At 45.2% G+C, this 26,982-nt stretch overlaps 1 protein-coding gene across 6 annotated transcripts in view; it reads left to right on the top strand.

Moving 5' to 3' along the window:
- Nucleotides 1-26,982, top strand: part of LOC100869899 (zinc finger C4H2 domain-containing protein) — a 244,152-nt gene that overhangs the window by 43,895 nt on the left and 173,275 nt on the right. For all 6 annotated transcript variants that reach the window (XM_086910618.1, XM_086910614.1, XM_086910617.1 and 3 more), the window contains exon 4: nucleotides 19,217-19,328. The gene's annotated coding sequence lies outside the window, so the exon portion shown is untranslated. The remainder of the gene's footprint in view (nucleotides 1-19,216; nucleotides 19,329-26,982) is intronic.

The following is a 26,982-nucleotide window of genomic DNA, read 5'->3' as shown; positions in this document are numbered from 1 at the left end:
CCTCCCTTTTCTTTCCTCGTTGTTGGGTAGATTCGAATGCGGGAGAATATAAATACCATTTATTATTCACTCGCGATTTTCATCGTGCGAAAGAAGGCGCGTCGTTCCCTTCGGGCTCTTTGATCCAATTTTTTTTTTTACTTTACTTTACCTTACTTACGGTCAATGGAAAAAGAAGTTGCTTTAGAAAACAACGTTATTTCATTTCGAACAAATCTCGAGTCGGGTCGTGAAACTCGTATAACGAAATTACACGACGAATCGTATGGTACAAGGATTTTGGAATTTCAGAATTTTCGATAGTTAGATTTATTATCGATCGATAATAAACGTTGAACACGTATATTTTTAAAATGATTTTATTTAACGAGACGATTAATACGTGTGAGAGCAGCGGTTTACCCGATGACGCAATATTTGCTGAAAAACTGGCATTTATCCCAGACGGGGAGGAGGGGCCGGTGAAAAACATATGACGTTATATTAATTCTCAGCGTAGCATCCAATAGCGCGGAGAGAGAGAGAGAGAGAGAGAGAGTCTCGGTTTCACATTCTTGTATAAATTTACACGCGTATCGTGTTTCTAATAGGCAATCATCGAGAGTGGGCATCCTCGTGGCAGGGGGATGTGTATAAAATTTCACCGCGAGACAAATCAGCCAGGAGGAGAAGCCGCGTGCAACAGCGGCACGTATCATCGAAGGTTGTTGTAACCCGGAGAGGGGATGGCTAGAGGGGTCTGAATAATGCATGAACAGCGTTTCATTTTTCTATACCGGCGACCGATACAAAGTTTTCCCGTCCCGAAGGACCCAAAACAAGCTGCAATCTCCGCGCTCCGCTCGATGCTTTTGTAATCCCTCTGATTTATGGCGTCGGATCTCGACCAAAAATGAACAAGAAGAGGGGAGGGGAGGAAAGAAAGAAAGAAAGAAAGAAAGACGCGCGCGAAAGAAGCACAACAACAGCGCGAAAACGGAAGAGAATGATAATACGAGGGGGAAAAAATTGAAGAGGAGAGAAAAGAGATAAGGAAGAGGATGGGAAAAGTAAGTACGTCTGCTCGATGCTCGCGCACGATAAAGCTATACGAATCCTTTCCGGGAGAAGGTAGTAAGGTCCTGCTGCGAGATTATCGAACCCTCTACGGGGAATCCTCGATGACCTTGCGATTAGTATCGGAACCGGTGAATGGAGGAGAGATTTCGGCCCACCACCTACCGTGCCGAAAGGATTCGAAGGGAGAAAGAATAGAGAGGAAAAGAGAGAGGGGAGGGGAAGGCTGGACGCGTTTCCAGCCCCGGGACAGGTAAATCCTCTTTCGAGCAACATCGAAACGAATTATCGTAGTCCTGCCCTTGTAATAATACGGTTACAGATAAATGCTTTTAAGTTAAGCGCATTTTCAAAATTACCGCGCGACTCCTCGCCCGAAAATATGCGCTCCCTTCCGACTTCCTTCTCCCTCGCCTCTCCTTGCGACGGATTCGCGGTTTCACGCGAAAATTCGAGATAATTCGCCTTGGAACCGAATTGGATCGAGTTTGCGATCGATGCCTGTGCTCGAGCGCCGGTTTCCGCCTGGTAATCCGTAAAAAATTCTCGAGACGGGGATAATGAGATTCGACGCACGAGCATTCACTTTCGCATCGAACAGGGAGGAGGAGGAGGAGGAAACACAAGGATAAGAGAAAAAGTCGCGGGACTGGTGGAAGAGGATGATGCTAAATTGAGCGTTTAATAAAGGCGACGCGGTTCGTTTTAATCCGGCCGTGATAAACGCGGGCATGGAAAAGAGTAAAGCAAGAGCGGCGGTAATAAACGGATTAGAGAGTACTACGTATAATTGCGGTGGATAAACGGCGGCAATTAAATGGGATACGGAGGAGGACAGGGCGAAACGCCATTAAGAACGTATTATTAAAGAAGTGGTGAACGGGTGACGCAATTAACCAGGCATTTGCGTACGCCTCGTCGCTAAATATTTGCAAAGAAATAATTACACTCGCGTTGATCATCCACCTTCCTTTGCTGGTGATCGTGGTGGGGGATGATCGAATCGAGAAGGGTAAGTGGAACACCCTCTTCTCCTTTCCTTCCTCTTTCTCCCCTCGTCCTTTCCTCTCGCTTTCGTTCGGTTCGTTCACCGTTCGTGGTCGACCCTCTCCCCGCCCCTCGAGCTCGCCTCTGGATCGTCGGGATGAAGAGGTTATAAGGCGAGCGGCGCGGAACGATACGTCATTCGTTATAGCTTTTTTCGATGGTCGATCTTTTCTTCTCTTTTCTTTTCTTTCTTTCTTTTTTCCATCTCCAGCCACGTAATAAATTTGGCAACAAATTGCGAGAACACAGCTTGCCTTTCACGGTGGCGCGCGCGCGGGCCAAGTTTCGAAGCCGAAGGGCTGAGCCACGGGATGAGCCACGGGTTTAACCGGCACGTAAGAGCCAGACGTTCTCCTCGCCGCGATTAATGGCCGAACCGGCGCAGATGACGGCATTAATGGCGGAGTAAAGTGTTCTAAACTGACTCGATTTTTGCCCCGGAGACTCGCCGCGCAACAACCTCGGCCGACGATCATTCCTTTAACCGGGCACGTAACCACCTTGGGGAAGATCGAACGACTTCCACTCTCGTTTTCTTCGCCTTTTCGATCTTTCCTCTTTTCTCCATCTCGTTCTTTCTTTCCTCTCCACCCCCCCTCCCTCCCTCCTTTTTTTTAGCGGCGCCGTTAGAAATCAGCGCGTAGAGAGACGCGCGTGTTCGATTAATCTCGAGAGGTAACGAGGAGCAAGGTTTTTTCGGATAATCGATCAACGAAACGAAAGGGAGTCGGTACGTTAATTAGTCCCGGGGATTCCGTACTGTGTTATTATACTTATTCAGCTGGAGAATTCAGTTTCCGTTCTTTTTTTCGCGTTAAAATTCAGGAGCAATTTTTCTCGAGAGAAAAAACCCTCGTTCGTTCGGGAATCTTTTTAAAAAATCTTTTCGAAAAAAGAGGAGAAGTTTCGTGATAATTCCACGAGATGTTTCTCGATTCATCGAGCAGAAGATGAATTTAAAGAAATCGCTTCGTTTTCGCACGGAAAGAAACGCTTGTTGTTCGTCTTGATATCCCGCGATACGTTTCTGTCTCTTGCACCCCTCTCCTCGAGCGATTCTCCAATTCAATGAGCACACATTTCCGTTTAGCGTTCCGCGCCGCGTGCATTCGAAAGACAGACGACGACACATTCTCGTTTCGGAATCATCGTTGACCTTTTTACCCCCGGCAAAGCAATTCGTTAAACTTGTTAAACCCTATTAACGTTACGTTCACCCTCCGCTCCGTATAATAAGCCACGTAACCCCGTTGTTCCGGGGCATAAGTCGATTGTAACGAAGTGCACGCGCTAAAAAGCTCCTCCGCGCTAAAACGGAGGCGAAACAATAAGAAATCTCACGACGCGAGCATTGTTCTTCCCTTTCCGCCGTAATTAGCAACGTGACCGGAGCCTCCCCTCCCCTTCCCTCCCCTCGTCGCTTCCATTGTTCCTTTTCATATCGCGGATGATTAATGCCCGCTAATCATAACGATCGATCTCGAAGCTCCGGGGAGGAGAGTACATTTAATTCCCTTGGACTCTCCCTCCCCCTCGAGAACCTTGGGGCTGCGTGCACCTTGCTCTTTATCAACTTCCGCCTCAACGTTCTCCTTCTCCTCCTCCGCAATCGCGTCACCGATCGTATCTTGCTGTTGTTTCTTGTTGTTGTTTCGCGCGTTGAATTTCTCGTGTATGTCGATTCGACAGTTTTCGAGAGAACGTATTTCGAGAGAAACGTGTGGAATGCGATGGAATAATAGGGAGAGAGAGAGAGAGAGAATCGTTTCAGTTTTATCCGTGTTGTTCTTTTAAAGTTCCTTCCACCGGAAGGATGCACATTCACAATGAATTTCCTGATTGTTCGATTAATTAATCGCGCGCGTGTTGTGTCTCGAGTTCAAATTCACATTTGCATCGTGGTAGATAAGCACGAGGGTTGGACGGAACGGAATATTTGAAGTTTGGAATAATAGAATATTCGGAGATCGTGTGGCCTCTATCGAAACAGGGAGGGGGCAAGCATCGATCGCGTGTATATCCGTTTTATTAATTATTCGACTTGATCGTTGATTTAGATTTCTATTAATTCCTGGATATCCGGGGAGGTGGTGAATCGAAAATCGAGGCAATTCGTTAAGCGGGCCGATTTCCGTAATGCATCGAAACCGATTTAATATCATCGTCGATGAGTCGGTTTCGCCGCGCTCGAATTAATCGATCCGTAAATCAACAACGCGGATTTGGCCAAGTATCCGAACGATCAGAGTACCACCGATTTTCGATATGACGGACATCTTTCTAGATGTAATAGAGACGAATCAGCAGTTATTAAATTATTACCAAACGCGTGTGAACTTGGCTCGAACGACCAACGATCGTTTTCTCGTTCGATCGATAAATTTAATATTCCCGAAATCGCAGCGGCGGAATACGGGAGGAGGTTTCATTTAACCATTCGCGATACGGAGAGATGGGAGAAGAGGGTGGGGATGGGGAGGAAAGAAATAGATTTAAAAGAAGGAAAAAAGAGGATCGAGCACAAATTACCCAGAATCGCGCCTCCACCCTCCCGCCGTGTAATTGCATTTACGTAATTCGATTCTAAATCCTGGCAGCAGATTCACCGTCGTCGTAATTAATTCTCCTCCAACTAAATAGAGCATCGATCGTAACCGATCGTTATTACCGATCTCTGCATGTTACGCATACCGTGTTATTTATTGCCAATTAGGATTCTATCCTTCCTTAACCCGGTTGCTTTCCAACGATCCGTCGTGGCCGAGGATGGCTGATCGCCGCCGCGTAATTCGACGGACGGATTCGAAAGAGAGGAGTTTCCACTCTTGGATCCTTTCTCTCCGTGAAATATAATAAAGTATGCAACGATGTCTTGGATTAAAATAGCGTAAAGTAGCGGTTCACGAACGATTCTATCTTCTTTAATAAGAAGGACGAGGGAAGGATACGCTTCAAGGCACTTGGATGTTGAATATATATACGCTATAAATTTGAAAATGTGTAAAACTCTAGATTTGCGTGTAAAGTCGAGCTCGACTGGTTGTAAGACTGATCAGTTGTACAAATGTTGGAGCTAGGACGACTTGTTATTATTAACAAGGCGCGTTATTACGTTCAATTTCAATTATCTTTAAAAAAAAAAAAAAGAAGAAGAACGTTAACTCGTAAGAAAAGAATTTTGAATGCAATTTCATCAGAGAGAGATTATTCGAGGCAATTATTCTCCTCTTCTTTTTTTTAATTTCTATATTATTTAGACGGTTACGTATGTAGACCGCGCTGTAAAAAATTCATTGACCCGTAACCCGTATTGGTTTTTTTTCTCCAACTGATCTATATTCAATCGAGATTTTTCGGAGCATCGTTTAAAATATTTAAATTGGAACGAAAACAAAACAAGGAGGAGGAGGAGGAGGAGGAACAAAAAAGCTTGCTTGATTTCCACCATGTAAAATTGGAGGATAGGAATCGAGGAAGGATAGGATTCTCTCGAGCTGCTGCAAGCTCGCGGCGGGTTCGATCGATACACTTTGTATCAGTATGCTGCCAGGTTCAATCCTGGCGCAATTAATAAAGCGGCGTCGTTAATAAATAACACCGAGATCCGAGAAGGGTGGATGGATATCGCGGTGGCCGTGATTTCCTTGTCGTGTCTCGTCACGACGGACGGACGATACAGCGGGCCGATCCGGGGAAGAAAAATGACGGCAACAAATTGAAATTCTGGACGGGAAAACGAGGCGTATAATGGCGTATCGCTTGTTTCCATCCACGGATATAACGAATTAATAAACGAAACGCGTATTTTCGATGGTGCAGTCGATCGGTCGTTTGTACCCTGTTAAAAATAGTCGAGCAAGACGGAACTAGTGATGGGATCGAGCGTATCGCGAGCATCGTGTTCAAGAAAAGTTTCGAATCTCTCGAACGAAAAAAAGTACTTTGGGATCGAACTTTGTTGATCTTTGAATTTCCTTGATATTAATTAATTTTAACATACGATCCAATTACATTACGTACAATACATAACATACGAAAAATTACAACGAAAGGATTAAAACGAGATTATATCATTATACTTCTGTATAATAATTATTCGTAAGAATCGTTCGATTCTTATTCGATCACTTGTGTGAGAATAATCGCTTGTGCGTCGAACATTGATCCCATCGCTGGTCGGAGGGCCCTGTATAAAAACCAATTATACGCGGCAAACACGGTGAACCGAGAAATGCTTATTATCGTTCGTTGAAAAAAACGGGTTAATTACCGCACCATCCCGACAAGATTGCCCACGGATTCGTTCCATAAAATTTACAAAATTTCCCCTCACCTCCGCTACACACCCTTTCCCTCCCCCCACTCGGAGATATTTCGACGTTGGCGCTCAGCTAAAATATCAATAAAGCCAGAACGAATAGGCGGAGGAAGGAGGGCGAGAGAAAAAGAACAAAGAAAGCGATGAAAACGGTAAAGCAATCGTGATAAAGGTGAACCTGTCTTCCCCTCTCTCTTATTGGCTTTCGATTGTTCTTTTTTCTATCATTCTGTCGTTGATTATTAAATACGACTAATAAGAAGAAGGATCGATCCATCTCGGTTTCTCGGAACAACAATAAACTCGACGCGGCTACTACGAGTTTACCAGACGCTTGACCACTCTGTGATGCGTCCGAACGAAACGAAATCGAGGATATAATTTATAAATAAAAAAGGGTAGCGCAATCGTCTACGAGAAGAGAGAGCGGCAGGAACGTTTACCAATAGCATGTTTCACGGGGCGCTAATGACACCATGAATATGTATACGTGCTCGTCGTGGGGTGGAACGAGAGCGAGAGTGGTCCTCTGTGTATACACAGGGTGTCCTCTCTCGAACGGAAGGGAAAAAATAGAGAAATCATCTCCAGTATAAAAATTAAATTATTATTATCATCGCGTGCGATAAATAAATCATCGATAAATCGATGAACGCGTTGCGTTCGCCTGCTAAATATTTAACCGAAGGCGATCGTCCGATATATAAATAACGCGAGGTTCGCGTGAAACGTTCCTCGTCGTGGAACGGCCAGGATTTAATCCTTGCTACGTACGTACGTCTAGGACAAACAAGCCTGGGGGAGGGTTGGTGGGGTGGAACACCAGCGTGGTAAGTCGCGAGTGGGCAAAAATTAGGGAGAAACCTCAAAGCGAGCGCCGGCCAAAGAGCGAGTTTGGAACCGGAAGGGCTTCTCGAGTTGAAATTAAAGCGGGCCCGTAGCAAACGACACACCGTGTATAGACAGAAGAGAGTCCGGGAGATTAAGGGAAGGGCAGGATCGCTCGGAGCCACGGTCAGAGAGAAGAAGGAGCTGTGAGGAGAATGACGAGGAAATGGGCGTGTCCTTTCTGCGCTGTAAAACAAACAAGACCCGTTAATGATGCGAGCTGCCTAGTTAGACGCCGTACCATAACACCGCTCCTTTGCATAGGAATTCGTTTCACGTCATTCACGTGCATTCTTAATAGATAGCCCGAGGGGGGAGGTTGGTTTACAGAGGCCGGCCTCGCAACTCGTTGCTATTCCTAACCGTTATTAACTGGATTTCTCTCCCTCCTTTCGATGATCGAAGCTTGTCGCCTCGACCATGAACGTTCGAAGTGAGTTGAAAGAATTTGGGGATGATGATGATCACTCGATAAATTTATAAGAAATATTTCGCTCTATTCGTGTGAAATTTTGTAAAATTATCTCGATCGATCTATATTTTTCAATCAAGTTGGAAGATGGAACGAGTAATGGTGTAAAATTATTCCAATAGTGGTTGAAAAGTAATTCGCAGCACACATTTTCGCAATTTACACGTGGTATCGCGGTGTAAAGGGATCGAGAGAACTGGATCGGCGAAGAAACTCGTACGAAATACAAAATTCCGTGTATTTCCGCGTAACAAACTGCTTGCTATCTCGGCTCGAAATCAATCGATGCGTACTCCAACTCGCCCAAGGCTTCGCCCAAGGTGGTGCAGGCGTTTAACGGTTGATTTCAACTCGACGTGGCTTCGTTGCCTCTCGATTCGTCCGCGATGCGTGCGCGCCTTCCACGACGAACGAAGAATTGGGAACAGGATCTCGTCGATGGTTTTTCTTCTGGTTTCGAAAAACACCCGGTTCGAAAACGTGGAATTATTTAACGGCGTGGCGGTTTCCATGGGCGGCTAATATAGACGCGTCCAGAAGGACGGAAGTTGGTCGGGCGAATCGCGTCTCTGCGATCGTCAAACAATTGCGGTTCCCGTAACTAGTTTGCGTCTAATTACACCAATATCGGTGTGTAGATTACTACTATTGTTTGGCGTTCGCGTGGAACGCAATGTTCCTTCGTTTACTTTGCAAATGGTTATGGCCATTGAACATCGGGTAATGGGCCAGGATCTCAGAATTTGTACTTGGCGGCGAATAATCGGGAAACGTGTAATCACAAGATTACGCTCCTTCCCTTCCAAGGGAATTTCTTCTCCGGGATCGACCTCATTATCGCGAATTATTATTAATAACGATCGGGGAATATTTGCTTTGCGAGTAATAAAATAAGCCGAGTCACCGACACCGGATTCAATCACTGGAATTCGCGTTAAAAAATTTATCATCTGCTTCGAGAGAATAGCATCATCATTGAATTAATCACCCTCTCGGAATATTTATTCATTTTGCAAACACGTGTCCAACCAAGCCAGAAATCTCTTTCTTTCGGTGTTTCGTTATTAGAGAAGGGTTCATCATCTACGCTTGGAACATAATTAATTTCTTCTCCTTCTTCTACAAGAAAAAAAGAAATATTCCCTCGACGGGCGAGAGGGATAAATAACCAGGCATCCACCTGTGTGTGGAAAATGTGTGCGGTTGAAATAATTTAAACGAGTCCAACGAAGGAAGCTCCGTCAGGCCTCGAATCACGGCCTATTTATTACCATAGTTTCTTATCGATTACCATATTCCCGCCATAAATTCCGATTAGAAATCGTATCGTATATCATGAGAAAATCAGGTTATTAACCTTCCTTCATAAATCGGCCTCCGATTTATGTAATCGAGCGTAAACCGCGTATCGTCCGCCAACTTTTTCTCAATATTTGCCGATAAGACCGGAACTTCGCTTCGTGTCCTCCTCCGATCGAGATTCGCAAATTAATTGTCACGGATCGAAGGCTGTGAGCTGTCTTCGAGGGATGATTCGTTTTCTGTCGGTGGAAAAGAGACGCGGATGATAATGGAGAAAAATCGAAACAAGCGTGTTTCGTTACGTGTGATTTTTCGTATATTTTTTTTTAGAATCACATATATTTAATTTATTGGCCAATCTCGCTCGAACGTTACTTCAATTACTTGCTTATTCTTTTTCACGAGGATAACGTCGCAACGGTTATTACCCGTACAACAGATTTCTCAGTACGGTAATAATACACTTCTAAAAATTCCTGGCTATTAGCTTCACGCGCATAATTAGCAAAGCAACAATTACTCGAGCGCAATTAGGCGCGAATGACGCACACATGTCGGGAGTGGCAACGAACTGAGTGCGAAACGAACATGGAGGGAGAGGGAACGGGCACGAATCGAGACTCGTTAGTTACAGATTCGCGAAACTGGATTAACCGACTAATTGTCTTGGCAGAAATCTCCGCTCCCTCGGCCTTGGTCCAGCTCCTCTCGCTCGGTACACACGGCGTGGCCCTCCGTTGTTGAATTCAGTGGCGAACAAAGGCCGTACGGGCGATCGTAATAATCCGAACTATGCGTTTCATTGGTCGTGTAAATTCGCCGTAACACCGTGTACCAACACCCATCCTCCTGATTGCGAGAACGCGTCTTCTCTATTCTCTCTCTCTGTCTCCCTCTCGTTTCGTTCCAGTGGAAAACTACGACAGAAGAGGTAAATTCTCTTCCTCTGTCTTTTATTTAATACTTTCGTCGCGCGTGCATCGAGTGGAAAAACTCGCAACCCCCAGCAGATTTTTCCCACCCTCGTCGTTACCCTCTTACCGGCTCACTATTTTTCCACGACAAGTTTCGATGGGACGCGTCACGTTTCGCCCGCTCACCGAGGCGCCACGAGGATGGGGTTTAATGAGAACGACGGATTTCGCTGGGAAATTAGTAGTTTTTTTTTTCTCTCGTTTCTTTCTCTCCTCTCTTCGTTCCTCTCCTTGCGCTTGTTTTTATAATACGCGACGCGTGCTCACCGGGCTATTTTCCGGCGGAAATTTTGTATTCCCTTTGTGATCCCACCGCGATAATTTCAAAGTTCTTTTCGCGGGGGAGGGGGTGGAAGCAGCGAAAATTGCAAAGATAGGACTAATTAACCCCCGATCAAAAACCTGACCGTCTCTAATCTTACCGTCTGGAAAGCCTCGAAAGAAAATAAAAACTGTAGGAAATTGTTGGAGATTGTTGCTCGCTTATAGCGAGCCGCGGACTTTTCATTGGTTCGTGAAATTTATCGCCGGTCTAATCGTTAAGAAGTTAGAAAAGGGTTGTTTAATGAGGCACGTTGTAGCAATCCCTCTCTCTCTCTCTCTCTTTGACTCGATTTCTCTTAGGCCCTCGATCTCGTTTTATGGAAGACAGCTAGCTCCCCTTTTTCCTCTTCCTCTTCTATTTTCGTTATCGCGGAACCGCTGTCAACGCTGACAAATTACGGCTCGCCACTTTCCAAGAATGGATATTCATAAAGCGACTCCACCACACCCACCACCTTCCACCCATGGAATTTGCGAATTACTTTTTCATCAACGGACCATTCCACTCTTTTTCTTCTTCTTCTTCTTCTTCCTCTGGACGAATAGATCCGTTTTCCACGAGCATGCGCCGGCGGAGGATCGATGTGTCGTAACGAGCCATCGTGTCCCGAACGTGAGTGGCGGATCATTGATTGTTCAAAGGATGATCGTTTAGTATGCAGGATCCAGCCAGAGGTGTGCGTACATCTGCTTAAATCCGGCTTACCGATGTCGACGTGGTTGGCCGAGGAAACATTCGGCGGACAATGGAAAGCTCGCGACGGTCCTTGGAGATCCTTGGAGCCAATTAATCTTTAAATTTACGCCGGCGGACCTTTTTTCGAAGAAAAGAAAGGGAGAAAAGAAAGAGCACACGTCCTCGCTCGAACGATGAGATTACGAGGTTTGCTTTCGAGGTGAATTTTTTCGCGGCTCGAAGATGATAAGCATGCTCGATTTGCTCGAGAATTCCAACGACGAAGGAAATGGAGTTGGATAACCGGGGAATTTATAGCGTTTTCATCGAGTGGGAAGTTGCATCTGTAATAAAGTAAATGGGAGAGGAGCAGGTATAAAAAGGGTTGAAGGAGAATAGGGGAGGTTGTTGCGGATGAAGATAATTGAGATTGGAACTTTCTAAACGTTCTCCGCGTATTTTTACACGGATTAATCATCGTTTCAACGAAGATACTTATTTTTTACCTTCTCTGTGCTTGTTGGACATTGGTAAAAAGATGTTCTTCTCTATCCAGATTACGTGGAAGAATGAGAAACGGATGTAAATTCGTAGAAATATCTCCAATCCGTAACGCGGGAGGGATAAAAATTTCGCGAAAAATTAAAAAGTAAAATTCCATTCTCCTTTTTTAAATACTGATATTCGAGTTTCTTCGTCGATCGAGTTTTCTCTTCGGCTACTGAAATCCCTATTTATTTCCAAAATTTTTCAATCTTCAAATTACGTGTTTAATCGAAAGAATTCGTCGTAGGATACGTACGTGGAAATATAAATATCGCGCACAACGCGAATCTTCTATCCTTCGTTAATCAAAACAGAATTCGCCCGTTACGGATATAAACACTCCCCACTCGTTTTCCACGGCAGAGCTCCGCGTTTGTTTTCGAATCGAATCGACGAGCGTTCGACGCAGTATCGTGCCACGAGGCGTGCGAGGAGCGGTTCGATTGTTAATCAGCGGGCGAAAAAGGAAGAAGAAGAGGGCGACGAACGATTTGACGGAGGCGGGACGGTGGTCGAATCGCCAGCAAAATCGATAATAACACGGCGCGCGATGGGAGGGGGAGCCGACATCAAAGGGTGGCGAAGAAGATTCAAATTCGCAATCAACGCGGGGCGAAATGACCACCGCGTACGCGTCACGCGTACGCGCGGATGAATCGCTTCTGTATCGAGCCCGTTCGCCGCTTTATATTCGCTATATATACGTATCTCGCCTCGCATAGAGACGAGCTACCCGCTCCACGCTCCCCTAATTCCATGTCGGAGGAGTTTAATTCGCGCTTAAGTTCTTCGTGACGCGAATATCCGACCGGACGATCGTCGTCGTCGTCGTCGTCGTCGAAGAAAACTCGAAGATGTGATTCCTCCGACGCGATCGAGAACGAACGAAGTGTCAGCTTCCAATTAACCGTCCATCTTATTTCATTCTTTCACCGTCTTCGAGGAGGAGGAGGAGGGAGGGATCTTTGAAAGACTATCCTCAAAGGAGAGACGTGTTTCGAGAGGTAAGGATAGAATTTTTCCAAACTAAACGTCTTTCGCCCCTACATTTTCGCTCGATACACCTTTATAATAGTATATTCCCTTCGTTTGTTCATTCTTTCTCTTCTTTTTCTTAACTTTCCGCTCGAAGACTCTTACACTTGATCCCTTCGTCGCTCTTGTTCATCGAGCAGTCAAGTAGTAGTCAAATTCTCACAGTTTTCCCTTACCGTCTCTCTCTCTCTCTCTTGCTCACTCTATTTATCTCTCTCTTTCTCTCTCTCGATAAAGTCAATTCGAGAGCGAATGGTCGATTATCGCGAATTTTGCGGCCGGTTTAAGCGGAAAATCGCGGTAAACATCGCGATTTCGATCGGAACGAGAGAAGGTAGGGGGAGGGGAGAACAGGATAAATTGGAGTCGTTAGACGGAAACACGAATTTGCGTTTCCGGCCTGCCACGTTTTCCCAACCGTACTTTGGCAACTTTCTCGCTCTCGTCTGCCGCGTCGCATCAATCACGATCGTTATCGTGCCGCGAAATTGTGCCTTTGGAACCCGCGCCCGGAAATTCTCGCGCTCTCTGTTGATAAATCGCGAATCCAGCGGGATCGATTCCGCGCGGCCAACCTGTTTCCCGATCCCAAAGTATCTGGAGAAATGCAGAGAGAGGAGATGCAACGAGATCGGATAATTCAGATTTCTCGCGTCCCCTTCCTTCTTTGGTTTGATTCTTCGTTGTTTCGAAATTGTATTTAGCTTCTTCGAATAATAATATTCGAATATCGTTCAAATTAACGACGAGTCGTTGCAAGGTGCAAGAAGGAGGACCAAGGAATATATATATGAAAAAAAGAGAAGGTAGTGAGAGAGGTGCATCCTTCTTGCAACGATACAATTACAATTCCACCGAATCTTCTCAACTCTGCTACGTCGACTCTCGACCTACGTATTGTGGCGCGAAACGAAAGAAGAGAAATTCCAAGCAACTCGCTCCAAAATCCAATAATATAGAAACGTGAATTGGAAGAGGTAGACGATGCTTGGTTTCCGCGAAACCAGGTGTCGAACGATAATTGCCAAAGAGCCGAGTGATGCGTTTCGAAGATAGCCAAAGATGCAGATGTTTCTTTGGAACGAAAAGAGAAATGGCGTGGATCATCACAAGGCGGTTGTGGAACGTGGAAGAAGAAGAAGAAGAAGAAGGAGAAGAAAAAAATGGGCGTGCGCGTTAGAGGACGAGGAAAAAGAATGCGAAGATTGGTGGTTGGAAAGGTGAGACGATGGAGCAGCAGGTAGAAAGGAAGATGAGCCCACGGGGAGGAGAGACACGTGGAGCGAAAAGGGGAGGGGGGGGGGGAAGGGAAGATGGAAGGGGGAGGAGCAACACGGCCCTCGAACGACCTAATGAGCTCTCCGAGCCCTGGACTAAAATAATTATAGAAATTTCCTGCCGATGAACGAACCACCTTAAGAAAGATTGCCTCCCATTAATAAGCCACGAACGGTATTTGCCTCCAGAATTATAATCAGCTTGCCGTATAACAGGCCGCACGTCTTCCCGTGAAACTTCCCGTGCGGTTGTCGTGGACAGGGACAATCGACAGCGCGAAATGAATTTGACTCGGATTGTATAGATTTGGTTTAGAGGGGGGAAGGCGAGGATATTAAACGATAATTGATTTTTCTTCTGACAAGCGCGCGAAGAAAAAACGAAATTTAATGAAAAAACGTGTGAATAATAGTGTTTGATAGTAAAAAATCGGTGGACGAGAGATTTAACGTTTGTACATATTCTGGAAATGTTTCCTCCGAATAGATGGGTCGCGGGGACGGTTGAACGAGTGGTTTTACGGGTGGTAAAAAAAAAAAAAAAAAAAAAAAAGAAAAAAAAGAAGTTCGAGGAGACGAGAACGGTGAAATAGCTTAAAGGAATATTAAATTGCGAGGAAGTAAAAGTATCCTCCTCTGCCGGGAGGAAGTAGTTTAGTAGGAATAAGAAGGGAGAGTAAGAGGGGTGGTTCTTCTCTCGGGTCACAGCACCATCCAGATTCGTGAAGCGTGCGCGGACCTTTCCAAGATTCTTATCGCTGCTTTTCATCCCGATGCGTCTCGAATTACTTGGAAACTTTGGAATAGATTTATCGATTCGTTCTCAGCCCGATAAATTGTTGAAATTTCAAAGTGGACGAGGGGGGGAAAAGAGCAACACGCGAGAATGAAAAATTCGATATCGAAAACAGGATGGATTTTTTTTTTTAATCGCGCCGACGGAATCGCGTTAATAGAGCGCGATTTGAAACGTTGGGGAGGGAATGAAAAGGTCGCAATTACGAGATGAGAGGGCGGATTTTTGGCTGTAATTAATTACCGCGCAAGTTTATTTATCCGTGGCCGCGCGATAATTTTCTCCCGACAATTTATCGAAATCCCGCCGATAAATACCGGCCTTCTCGATTAATCGAGCCGACACGTTCGCTCACCCGTCGCGCGATTAAATATTTTTCCTAATTGATACTCTTCTCGAAACGATTCTCTCTCTCTCTCTCTCTCTCGAAATAATCGGCGGGGAATTTGACATGGCGGGTCAGAAATTCTAATTGCGAAATCAAGTTCCAACCGTGTTTGATATTTGTTCAACGAAACTTGGAATCATTTCCTTCTCCCTTGCCCTGATCTTTAATCCGGTCGAGCTAAAACAAACGCACCCTCCAATTTATTCCTCTCGAGCCGACATCACCGCAAACTTCACCCTTCTCGCCCCACCCAATCGTCTAATCTGCCTCTCCATTACCTATCCATCCATATTTAGCGACTCACCCTTCCTCTGTATCTCGTCTACATACGTAGAACACACTCTACACTATATGTATTTCCAACGGTGTATCTATGCTTCGACATCCTGAAACAGAAAACAATTGCATTCTACTTTCCTTTCTTAGAAATAGAAAAGAAAACACGCTGCAATCATTGTATCAATCATTCTTTTCGTTGATCAACTTTTACGTTCGTTTGTTTCTGGAACGAATCGATTCGTTTCGAGGAACGAAATACTTTAACGCTACCTTACTCAAATTTCGTTCACCGTTCAATGATCTCGAAGGGTTAATGATTCGCAACGCGGCGGTGAAAGTGGCGAGCGCAACGAACGAGAAGTCGAGGGGAAGAAGGGAGAGAGAAGCGAGCCGCGAAGCGTATCGATTGTCGGCGAGATCATTTTTCATTGGAGGCGAGAAATCGGGCTGCTCGAGACGTGGAAAAGATTCGCGGGACGCGTGTTGCGATCCCTGCGATTTGCATATGAAAGCCACGCATTTTCTGGCCACTCTCTCTCTTCCTCTCTCTCTCTCTTTCGATTGGCAGAGAATCCTTCTTCTTCCTTCGCGAAGGAAGACGATGGCGGCGGCGGTGTTGTCTAGGCCGTGGTGAACACGATCAATGAGGGGAGCGCGTGGCTATACCTCTTCCTCTCGAGAGGTTGAAGAAGGAGACGGTGGAATTCTTGGGATAGCGCGTTCGCCTAGCGGCGCCATTTGCATGTGCGACTGAATGCTGGAACGACGCTCTCGGTGTCGTTTGATGTCGATTCTTGGGGATTGCGAGATTTCGTCGAGTTTTGTAATACGAATGCGAAGGTGGCGGCTAAGGATCCGCTTACCAGCCGGTGTAGAATTTGAAAATGGAATAAAGGAAAAGAGCGTTTCTCGAGTGGATATTTTTCGGGATCACAAAGGGAAGGGCCGGTTGACTTTGAATAATAAAATGTGGATGGGATAGATCGATGCGTGGCTTTTTATCTAATTTATATTTCAAGAAGGGGAGAGAGGGAGAGATGCTTGGAATAAAAGTTACGAAAGCTCGTTGCGTGTATCTGGTCGAGAAAAAGTAAAGGATCGAACATGTGGGATGACGATCACTTTCAAAGAAGGGCGTTTTCTTTCGTGTTTCTTTCGAATCACCACGAATAAATTTATCTTCGAGTATGATGCACCTGAAACTTGGAGAGGGGGACAGCAAAGTGGGTCACCTTTCGCCAAGTTTCTCGAAACGAAGGGAGGGAGGCGGAGCAACGGCCGAGTCGCGACAAAAATTATTCCAATACTTTGCGGTCGGGTTCCTCGCCGACAGCCCCTACTCTCCCTCGAATAAATGTTACACGCGCTCCGTAATTGGCCCGAAATTACGCCCAACCTGGTTATGGAGATTAAGATCGAACTGCGCGCGAACGGGAGAAGTGCTCAAAGGAAGAAGAGGAGGAGGAAAAAGAGAACAAGAAGAGAAGACAAGATTCCCCTTCCCTCGAAGAAAAGATTCTTGAGGAAAGAAGAAATTTTAACCAAAACAAAGAGAGAGAGAGAGAGAGAGAAGAAAAACGAAAGAGGAACGAAAAGATTTCTCAAAGAGAAGAGAAGAGGTTTTGACGAAGGGAGAAAAATGTATAGAAGCGAAAGTTTTTCTACTCGAGGGGGAAGAAAAGGAACGAGAAATCTTGATTCGAGACAGAGAGAGAGAGAGAGAGAGAGAGAGAAAAGAATAGACTCGTCTTCTTGTTTCTTCTCCTCCGCTTCGAGAGGGGGGATAAAGAAGGATCGTTGGCGGCTCAATAAGGATGGAACAAAAACGAGAAGATGGTCGGGCGATTTAACGGTGTTACATAGTGAGAGTAGCCCGTTGTCCCGAGGTACAATGCCGCGTAATTTCTCGTAATAGGTCGGTGGAACGGCGTAAACGACGTGATCTATGGCTGTGGTGGAAGGCTGACGCTCGTCTCCGACTCGCGAATCGATTAAACGCGCCTGTTTTGCCGCGCGCACGCCTCATTTCACGCGTCGTAACGAACCACGCCGAGCCAAGTGTCGAGGAATCGGTGACGTATCTCGACATTTTTAAGAGTTTCTTCATAGAATTGCGTCGTCCCGTGAATCGCCGATTTCTTACGCCTCTCGTTCATCTCGAGAAAGGTATAAGTAATCTCTAACTTGCGTTCCTTTTACGTTTCCACGAGGCGCTTAACATCCGTTCGACCAAGATCCCATTCCCTTCTCGTTCCTCCCCACACGTGCTCGATTGCCCGACCGAATTAGAGGGGAAAAATGGCAAAAACTCGTATCTTCATCCGTTTGACGAATAAACGAGCATCCAACTCGTGGCTGCACCATCATTCTTGATCGAGATCCCTGCGTTAGCGTCTAACAATTAGGAAATTTATGTCAGAGGAACCAGTTCATCCTCGATTCGTCGAGGAGAGGGAAGAAAATGCGCGGGGACATCGACGAAAGGGGGATCGTCGGAGGAATATGAAATTCCTCTGCATTATCAAGGTCAAACGTTGGAGGAACGTGACTTGGAACGGAGCTGTTAGCCACGTCACGCACGACTGGCCGTGATAACCGACGACACTGGATGTTCTCGGAAGCATCAGTCCTTGGATACGCCAGGGGGCCAACGCCATCGGATGCAGACTGAAAGAAAAGAGAGAGAGAGAGAGAGAGAGATTGTCCGTTTTCTCGTGCAGACCACGTCGGGCAAAAAACGATTAAGCTCCGGTCATCGACATTCCGGGGCGCAAGGCGGAACGCGCGGCCGATATCGTTTGATATCGTAAAATAAATCGAGCTTAAGTGATATCGAGCACGGGGACTCCACTTCCTTCCCTCGTCGATTCGATCCTGGAATCTATCTCTAACTCTGGAATCACGATTTCTACTACGAATTTCGACTACGATCTTCTCTCTCGATCTCGCTCTCCTTCCCTCTCTGTCTTCTTTCTTCTTTTTTTTTTTACTCTCCGCGCGCATCGCGTTGGCCCGGCCAACGCTGACGCTCGTAATTTGTTTTACTCAATTTCATCGGGCCGCTCGGCAATTATTTACACTGGTTAATCGACAATTTCACGCGTAATTACGTTTTAATTTTGAATAATCCGCGTTCGACGCGGATCGCCGGCACGCTTTTGTCCGTCTCGCGGGCCGGCTATGTCGGGGAGAACCTCTCGTCTCGACTTGTTGAATTATATTGGGAGGATCGTGTTCGAGGAATGAAAGCAGAGGGGGGAATGTAAATCGTCGTAAATCATCCGTGTAAATAATTTCTTTCTGTTTGTTTGTTTCGGAATGCGAGCCCGGTAATCTCGTTCGTGAATCGTTGGTCAATCGTAATTACGAATAATATCTTTTTCCCCCGAAAAGATCTTGGATTTAGGAGTTAAATTTTTGGTAATCTCGCGTAATTTCATCGATCCATTTATATACGAAGATTTTTAATCGAATTCGTTCTAAATTCTCTAAAGATTTCTCTTCGCAAAATTACTTACAAAATGTCCCTGAACGTCCTCTCCTAGCGAACAACACGTCCATTCGCATCTTATCTATCCTCGCCACGATTCTCTTATTACCCTCCTTTCGCCACCTGTTGTCCATTATCGTTCCTTCGACGACCATTATTTCCCCGAACGGGGACGAAACCCATCCACTGAAACCGAATACACTCGGTCGAATACGCTACGTCAAGACTCGAGAAACCAAAATATCGAGTGTCCCTCCCCTTCATCTCCCCTCCCCTATCAAGACGAGGAGGAGAGATTCGTACAATCTTCGCATAATCTGAAAGTTTCTTTTTTTCACGTTTTTCCAGGCCGGTGCCCGAGCGCGAGCAGCACGTCGACGACGTTACATGATGGTGATGGTGGTGGTGGTTTCCGGCCGGTTCTTATGTCGGAGGGTCCCCCAAAGAAACGGCGAAAAAGGTAGGAACGATGGTATCAGCGAAACGAGTTCACCGGGTGGTGGGATGTTGGAGGAAGGGAAACGGGATGAAAGAAAGAGAAGGGGAGGGAAGAGGAGCGGAAAGTTTTGCTACAACGTCGGCTGAGATATTACCGTCGGTAGAATCCATTATGCCAGCCAGCGACTCGTTTTCGCGCTTTTTCTCCGCTTCGACAGCCTCCGCCTTTCGCTTTATCGGCCTATCGCGGCCTTTAGAAATAGAACGACGACGTTTCGCAGCCTTTTTCTCTTTTTTTTTTTCTTCTTTCGCTCGGTCGAGTTCCAGGTAAAGACGGGGAAAGAACACCGGTAGAACTCCATTTATACGTACCTGTCGGCGGAGTAGATACAGGCTTGTGATTAACTGTCGTCCCCTCTCTTTCGCCAAGTTCGGCCAACTCCAACCGGGAGTTTATCCCGGCTAATTGGGGACGTATGGATTGATTATTGCAATTGGAAAGTAGCAGGCTCGCTTTCGAAAAGGAAGTTGAGAAAATTTGAATCGGACGAACGGTTAATAATAGAAATTTAATATCTCTCCTCGAATAAGATAGAAACTTTCGGTTAATCGATCATCGAGACAATAATCTCGTTTCTAGGATAAACCGAATCGAATCCTTGGAGCGTGTATATGTAATAAATGTTTGTAAAACGTACACCGTGATTCGTTTGTTTACCGGATGGGAGCAGTTTGCTTAAACTGTTTGAATATGCGAGGCCGGGTTACGGTGGATAGATTTATGGAAATTGGATCAGCGGGCGGTGGAGTCCTCCATTCCTAGATAGAACGAATTCTCTTCTACGATTCCTACGGTTCTTCTTTCCTTTTTTTTTTTTTTTTTTCCTCTTCAATCCTCTCCGCCCGCTAATTTGAATGATTTACCGCGGGCCCCTTCGTTGACCCGAATTAACGTTGTAAGATAGAAGGTGAAACGCGTTCGTTAGCGTTTCTACGATTAATTCAATTGCCCAAGATTCAGGTAAACGGAATCACAAACTCGATATCGATGATAAAGCGTTGCATAGACTCGATGATTGGAATTGAAGTTGCAAAGAATCGCGAAACTACAATGCGAAATAAGCTTGTATCGAAGCTGATCCCAGTTTGACAAGCGAGGAGAAGGATCCTCTTGCGACTTTACTTACCCTTCCCTTTTATTTCAACCGAGACACATTGTTGCGGATTATTACCGCACTCGAGGAGAGCGGTGATTGCTGGCGGTTTATCGGTCGGTGCATCGGCCGTTTCGAAAAATGAGCGGTTGTAATGGAAGAGGAGCGGGAACAGGTGCGAGATAGATGGTCGGTCCAAGAACATGTATATATATATATTTTTTAATTGGCAGATCGAGGATTTAAGTAGAGATATCGAGGCAAATTGATTCCGAAAGATCGAGCCCGAAATAGTGCGAATAACAAACAAGAATATCCATGTTTTTAGAGAAGAGGAAACCGATAAACGAATCCCGTTAATTAAATGTTAAACTCGAACGAATCTCGCGTCGAGGGAGGGATCCTTCGAGCGAGATACGTTGCCGCGTATTTCGAGGGATCCTCCTTCGGTAATATATCCGCGAAATTTCGTCTGAACACGGCCTGATAAACACGGCGATCGAAGCGAGGCACTCGAGATCGCGCCGCTCTTCTCGAGGAGGAGGAGGAGGAGGGGGTGGAAATTACTAGATACCGGCGAGCCGTTAATGTTTATCGTAATATACCCCCATTTTCGTGGTGGGTGCTTATTTTTTTCGCCTCGCCCCCTCGTTCCAACGAGACGCGAAAGAGAGGGAGAGAGAGAGAGAGAGATACACGACGCTGGCTGGCAAATATGAATTATTAAATTTGGACAAAGGTTCACGCCTGAACGGTGTACAGGAGGGGGGGAAGGACGCGGAATAAGACAAGCGAGTGCCTGGGCTCCCTGTAATCAGGCGCAATCACGGCGACTGCTTATTTACACCTCGAGTGAACCTCGGTGAAAGCGATGGGAGGAGGAGGAGGAGGAGGAGGACTCGTCTGCAAAAATCGTAAACACGTGAGGGGCAGTGGAAGAGAGAGAGTTCCACGAGGGTCACAAGATTCTCCAATAGCTTTTTGAACCGCGCGGTATCCGACAGAGGTGAGAAACGTTCACGATTCATTGGGTGTTTTTAGCGTGTTAAACAGATGGGAGTGGGAGGGATTCGATCGGCGGGTTTACAAGCGTTCGAGATGGAGATTTAGAATGGAGAGATGCTCGATTCGATTCGAGGAGGTTTTTACTTATTGTGGATCTTGTTTATTAGTTTCTTTCGTTTCGTTCTTCTTCTGTTCTTGGAAAGAATATCGTCAATGTGTTCAATGTATTTTTACTTTCACGTTCGAAGGAAGTTTTGTATTTTGGAATAAGTTACGAATTTTCGTAATAATTTTTGCCTGGTTTATCCGTCAAATCTCGCGTGACGATAGAAAATTAATACGTGTTCCATTTCGTGTCTATTTTCCATCGGATTCGATCGTTCTCCGATTCTTGCTCGATTTTTCTCCGTTCAATCCCTCCTTCTTCCTTCTCCGTGGATGGAGAATCGATCTGGTAAGGAAAAGAAAGAAAAAAATCCCGTGGATTGCAGGAGAAGGTAACCGAACTATAATATTTCAACTTCGAAGGTAGAAGTTGGAAAGTAACTCGCCAATTCTGCTCTTCTCCGCCTTGCTCCTCCTCCGTCCCCCTTTAATTTCGACGTGCGCTCGTTGCATTTATTATTCGCCGTACTTTGATACACTCTCGCGCAAAGTCTCGACCGGTTCTCGAAACAAAGAAACAGCGGGTGGGTCCCTGTCGCGAACGGAAGAGCACGAACGGTGCGTTAACCGAACAATGGTCGGGCTGCGTACCGATTCAATCCCTCTTACGTGTTAATCGAGATTTACATCGTAACCGCGTAATAACACGGTTCGCTTTTGAATGGAGCTCGCTCGATGATACGTTCGAGGAATTTTCTCGCCCCCACTCTCCAATACATTCTTATTCGATTATCGACGTACCAAAATAGAGTGATTTGAATTCGAAGATAAATTAACCGTTTTAGAATATAAATGTTATAATCTTCGATACGATATACGATGTAATTATCGTTGCATTTTTCAGTATTTACGAAAAATCCACCTTCTATTTCTCAATGTCGATGGAAAATCGAATCGACATCGAGAAAATTCTCCGCGAATTCTGTTCGTTCGTCATCCCTTGAAACTTGTGGAAATTCGAGCAAATTCGAGAGTGTACCAAGTTGGGTGATCACGGGAGAGGCGGACACGGGCGACGCGAAACATTTGTATCCACGAATTACAAAGTTTTAAATTGGTCGGATAGACGTGCGGCCCGGGTTGTCCGTGTAATCCGTTCGACCTGTCGAAGATCGGTTAGTTGTTGGATGAGAAAAGGGGGGGGAAAGTTAGAAAAAAACTTGGCTACCTCGAGACCAGAACCAGTCAGTCCTAGTAGTCGGCCAATCTGTCTGTCCGTCTTCCTTTTTTTCTTCCCCCTCCTCCTTCCTCTTCAACCCTTAACCCGATCTCTCTTGGGTGGGCCGCAAACTTTTCTATATCCGGTTCCGTTGGAACACTCTTTGGCTCCTTCCTTTCGATCGAAATCAATTATACGAACGACGCTGTGCGGCCAACTCTTGTACTCGTCTCTCGCCTCCTCCCCAACCATGAAATATTCATTTGTTTGCGCCACCGCGTAGCGGGAGGGGAAAATAACGAGAGATACAAGCTATATATATATATATTCGGATCGATTGTTTTTTTTTTTTTAATATACTCTTCATTCCCTTATCATCTCTCGTAATATCGAAAGGAGCTGAATTCCTCGATGAATCATTAAATAGTAATAATAATAATAGTAATAATAAAGCTAACGATAATACCCCGGGAAAATTATCTATCTATCCGGGTTGATTTTAATTCCCCCGGAATAATCGCGGGATCAGTTTCCAAGGCCAGAACCAACACCGAATCTCGAAACGTTTACCTAACGAGAACCCTCTCGAGAAGCTGAAACCTTGGAACCTGTTAGCACAATAATCTTCGATGATGCGCCTTCAACCACCTTCGCTCGTCGGCTTCCTTCTTCCCTTCCTCCACCTCGAAGATCGTGGAAGGAAACTTGGTTGCCTCCCTCGAGCGATAACCCCTCCAACCACCTCGGTTGGCCCGCGGTGCAATAATTATTCCGCGGAATTCGCGGATTCCCGTAACTCGACGCGTGAAGTTTCGAATCGGAGGATCTCCAATTGGAGCCGAGTGACGTGCCCCCTCCTCCCCTTCGTTGTTTGCAACGGGGACGTTCGCAACGTTTGGTGGCTTGATCCGACAAATAGCGGCGCGATAACCACGTCGACGATATACTGCTAATAGCGGATTGCCGAGTTGCCGCTCGGATCAACGCCGGCCGGAGAGATTAATTTTAATGCGCGATTCTCCTCCACGATTTATCCTCCCCGGAAATCCCTCATTCCTCCTTGAGCTCCTGTGTTTCCTGCGAATTGTGGAATCACGATTCCGACGTGGCACGGTCGAATTGGTGGTTATGTTGAGGTTCGATTTCTTGGATTCTGCTCGGATCGAGAAGGGTTGCTAGATTTTTGAAAAGTGGTTCGTTGTTGGATTTAATTGATTGAAGATTGGAGAGCGATTATTGCTGACACGAACGATATGTATATGGCGTGGTGGGTAATAATGATGAGATAGTTTTAAATATTGGAAGGAGCGTTTAAACAATTTTGCATATCCTGTGCTTCGATACGACGAATCTGGAATCCCGTATCATTGAATTTTGCAAACGAAAAAGAAAAAATAGGACAAACACGAATATTATTAAATCCTCCGATTTCTTGTAACTCTTTGGGGTTGAAGATCGAATCAGTTTCCAGCGTTAAAATACCAACGAATCGCAAAGTCCAGCCAAGTAACCGGAAACGGATGGAGAAATCCGGGGACTAAGCCCATCCAGTGGCATCGCAAAGACCTTAATCTCCGCAAAGTGAAAACTAATTTCCCTCGAACCGATAAATCCAAGGGGGAGCAGGGAGAATCGGCCGAATTTTTGCGGCAGCCACGAATCGATTCCGAGGCCGTTCTATAATCGGGCCAACCAGGATTAATTATTGAGAGGCAAAAGGTTCGAGATAAGTCAGCAGTTAGGTGAGCCACCGACGAATCTTGCACACGTTCAGGTGCAATTAAATCCAAAGGGATTCGTCCTGCAATTTCGATGGCGAAAACCCAAAAACCTCATCATTTCGAGGATGAATCTCTGTTTCACGAATTTCGCGAACACGAGACGATGGACTCTGAACGACGACGCGCTCTTTGAAGTACCTTGTTATTCCTCCTTATTTGCGCATTCGTTTGTCCGCGTTTCGCTTTAGATTTGTGTATATATATATATATATTGGAGAGCTCGTTGAGAGAACAAGAGAATTCGGTGGAAAATTGTTTGAAGATGAAAGAGTAGACGCACGGAAGGGAGGAGGGTGACACAAAGGAGGAGACTAAAGGGGGAGGAGTAAAAATTTAGGAGAAGGATAGATGGGGAAGAGCTTGCGAAGAATTGTGCCGTGTACTTGTAAAAATTAAATATTCGTTTTGATCGTCTCTTCGAATATGATATATTGGATTTCTTTTTTTTGGCAGATTATTTATATAACGATTGATTTTTTAAAAATGTAAGAGGATGAAAACGATGCTTGCCATTCTTTCCCCTCTTTAAACATCCTCTTTCGATATTCTTCGACGCGTAAAGATCGCGGGTGTATTTTCTTATCTACTTTGTGATCGAAAATTCTCCACGACGCAAGATGAAAGTAATTTTCCGTCGCACGGTTGCACGGCCATTAAACGAGCCATTGTCTCCATGAATATGCGAGCATATTAATTACACGGGTCTGAACCGGTAGCGGGACACGAAGGAAGGTGGTGGTGGTGGTGGTGGTGGTGGAACGTTGACGTTTAGTAAGTAATCCGAGCCAAGCACCGCGTAATGATCGGCGTGGAGGAGGAATTTCCGAGCAGCCGAGGTAGAACGCAGTTGCCGACAAAGAGTAGCGAAATTATCGATGATCGATCGACCTTGCTTTTGCCGTTATCGAAAAAAGACAAACAAAAAGAAAGAAAAAAAAAAAGAGACGAGAAAAACGAAAACCTGCCCGACGAACTATCGCATCCTTTCGCGTTTAACGGAATTTTTCCATGGAATATTTCCCTCTCGCGAAGAAAGAAACGTGAAATGTTTAATTCGCGAAATTTTCAACGAATATATATATATATATATGGAATAATGAGATCTCTCTCTCGAGGGTTGGAATTACGTTGGAGATACGTTTCATCACGAGATAGACTCGATGATTAATTACGTTGAATTACGATAGGAATTAGATAATTGAAATTGACTTTGGCGGTTAAAACCAATTACAGAATGCTGGAAACGCGTCGTTTCAATATTTGTTTCGCGGGCGAAGCGAAAGATTTCCATCCCCTCGAATTATGAAGATTACACGGAAACGACGCTCCGTTACCGGAAACCGGTTACCGATTGAAACGTTGCCGCCCGGGATTATTACAGGCACGTCAGTGTAATAATTTTCCGCATATTTTAACCCGGGATACCAGGTGTTTTAGAGAGTCCTGGCGTTGGAGAATTTCTTCTGTTGGAGAGAATACGCGAAATCGTTCCCGATATTCGAAACTGGTCGATCGAAGATCGAATTGGATTTACGAAAATTACCAAGTCCCCGTTTCCAATTGCGAGCACGATGCAATTAACTCGAAGAAATATGCGAATGTATCAATAATTCTGTCAAAATTGTCCGAATCTTCTTTTTCGAAATTTATTTATTTATTTATTTTTTTTCTTTTCCTTCTAGCGGCAAGTATTCTTCGTTTCCAATTTCGATCTCGAGAGAGAGAGAGAGAGAGAGAGAGAGAGAGAGAGAGAGAGAGAGAGAGAGAGAGAGAGATGGTTAATTCGCGAATCGTTGGAAATATGTAAATTTGGAGAAATGTTAAATAATTTTTTTTTTTTTTTTTTTTTTTAACTTTGAATAACTTTTTATCGGCACGTTTCGTATGGAAAGTTGCTCGAAAGTGGATCACCTGCACCACGTAGAAAGCATCTGCTATCGTTGTACGATATCGAAATCGAATCGAAGAGAGACGTTTTATTTTACACCGCAAGATAATGCGGAGAAATGTTTTAGCGAGATTCGAGACGCCGCTTCGATGTCTGTCTTGAATATTAATACGAATTGCTCGATTTATTGGAAGATCGGTATCGAGCCATCACGTTTTGATTTCTTCTTCTTTTTTTTTTTTTTTTTTTTTTTACGACGCGAATCACAGTCTTGCCCGAATTGCAGAATCTTTAATTTTTGAATTAGGAGTAGCCGTATTTCGATCGTAGAATAATTTAAACACCTTTAAACACCTTAATCAGTTAAAGTGCTACTTTTACGGTTGAAATCTCGTGAATTTTCTTCCTTCCTTTTTTTTTTCTTCGGGTAATTGCAAGCCAGCGAACGTTTTTCTACGTTTTGCTTAATGTATTCCGATTCTTGCTTCTGTTATTTAACCTATTTACTTCGTAGCCACGTTCCT

This window comes from Apis florea, unplaced genomic scaffold (assembly GCF_048593485.1).
Source record: "Apis florea isolate Af1SG1 unplaced genomic scaffold, ASM4859348v1 contig_3193_pilon, whole genome shotgun sequence".
NCBI classification, from domain to species: Eukaryota; Metazoa; Arthropoda; class Insecta; order Hymenoptera; family Apidae; genus Apis; species Apis florea.
The sequence above is the reverse complement of the archived record's forward strand: the minus strand, read 5'-3'. Positions and strand labels throughout refer to the sequence as shown.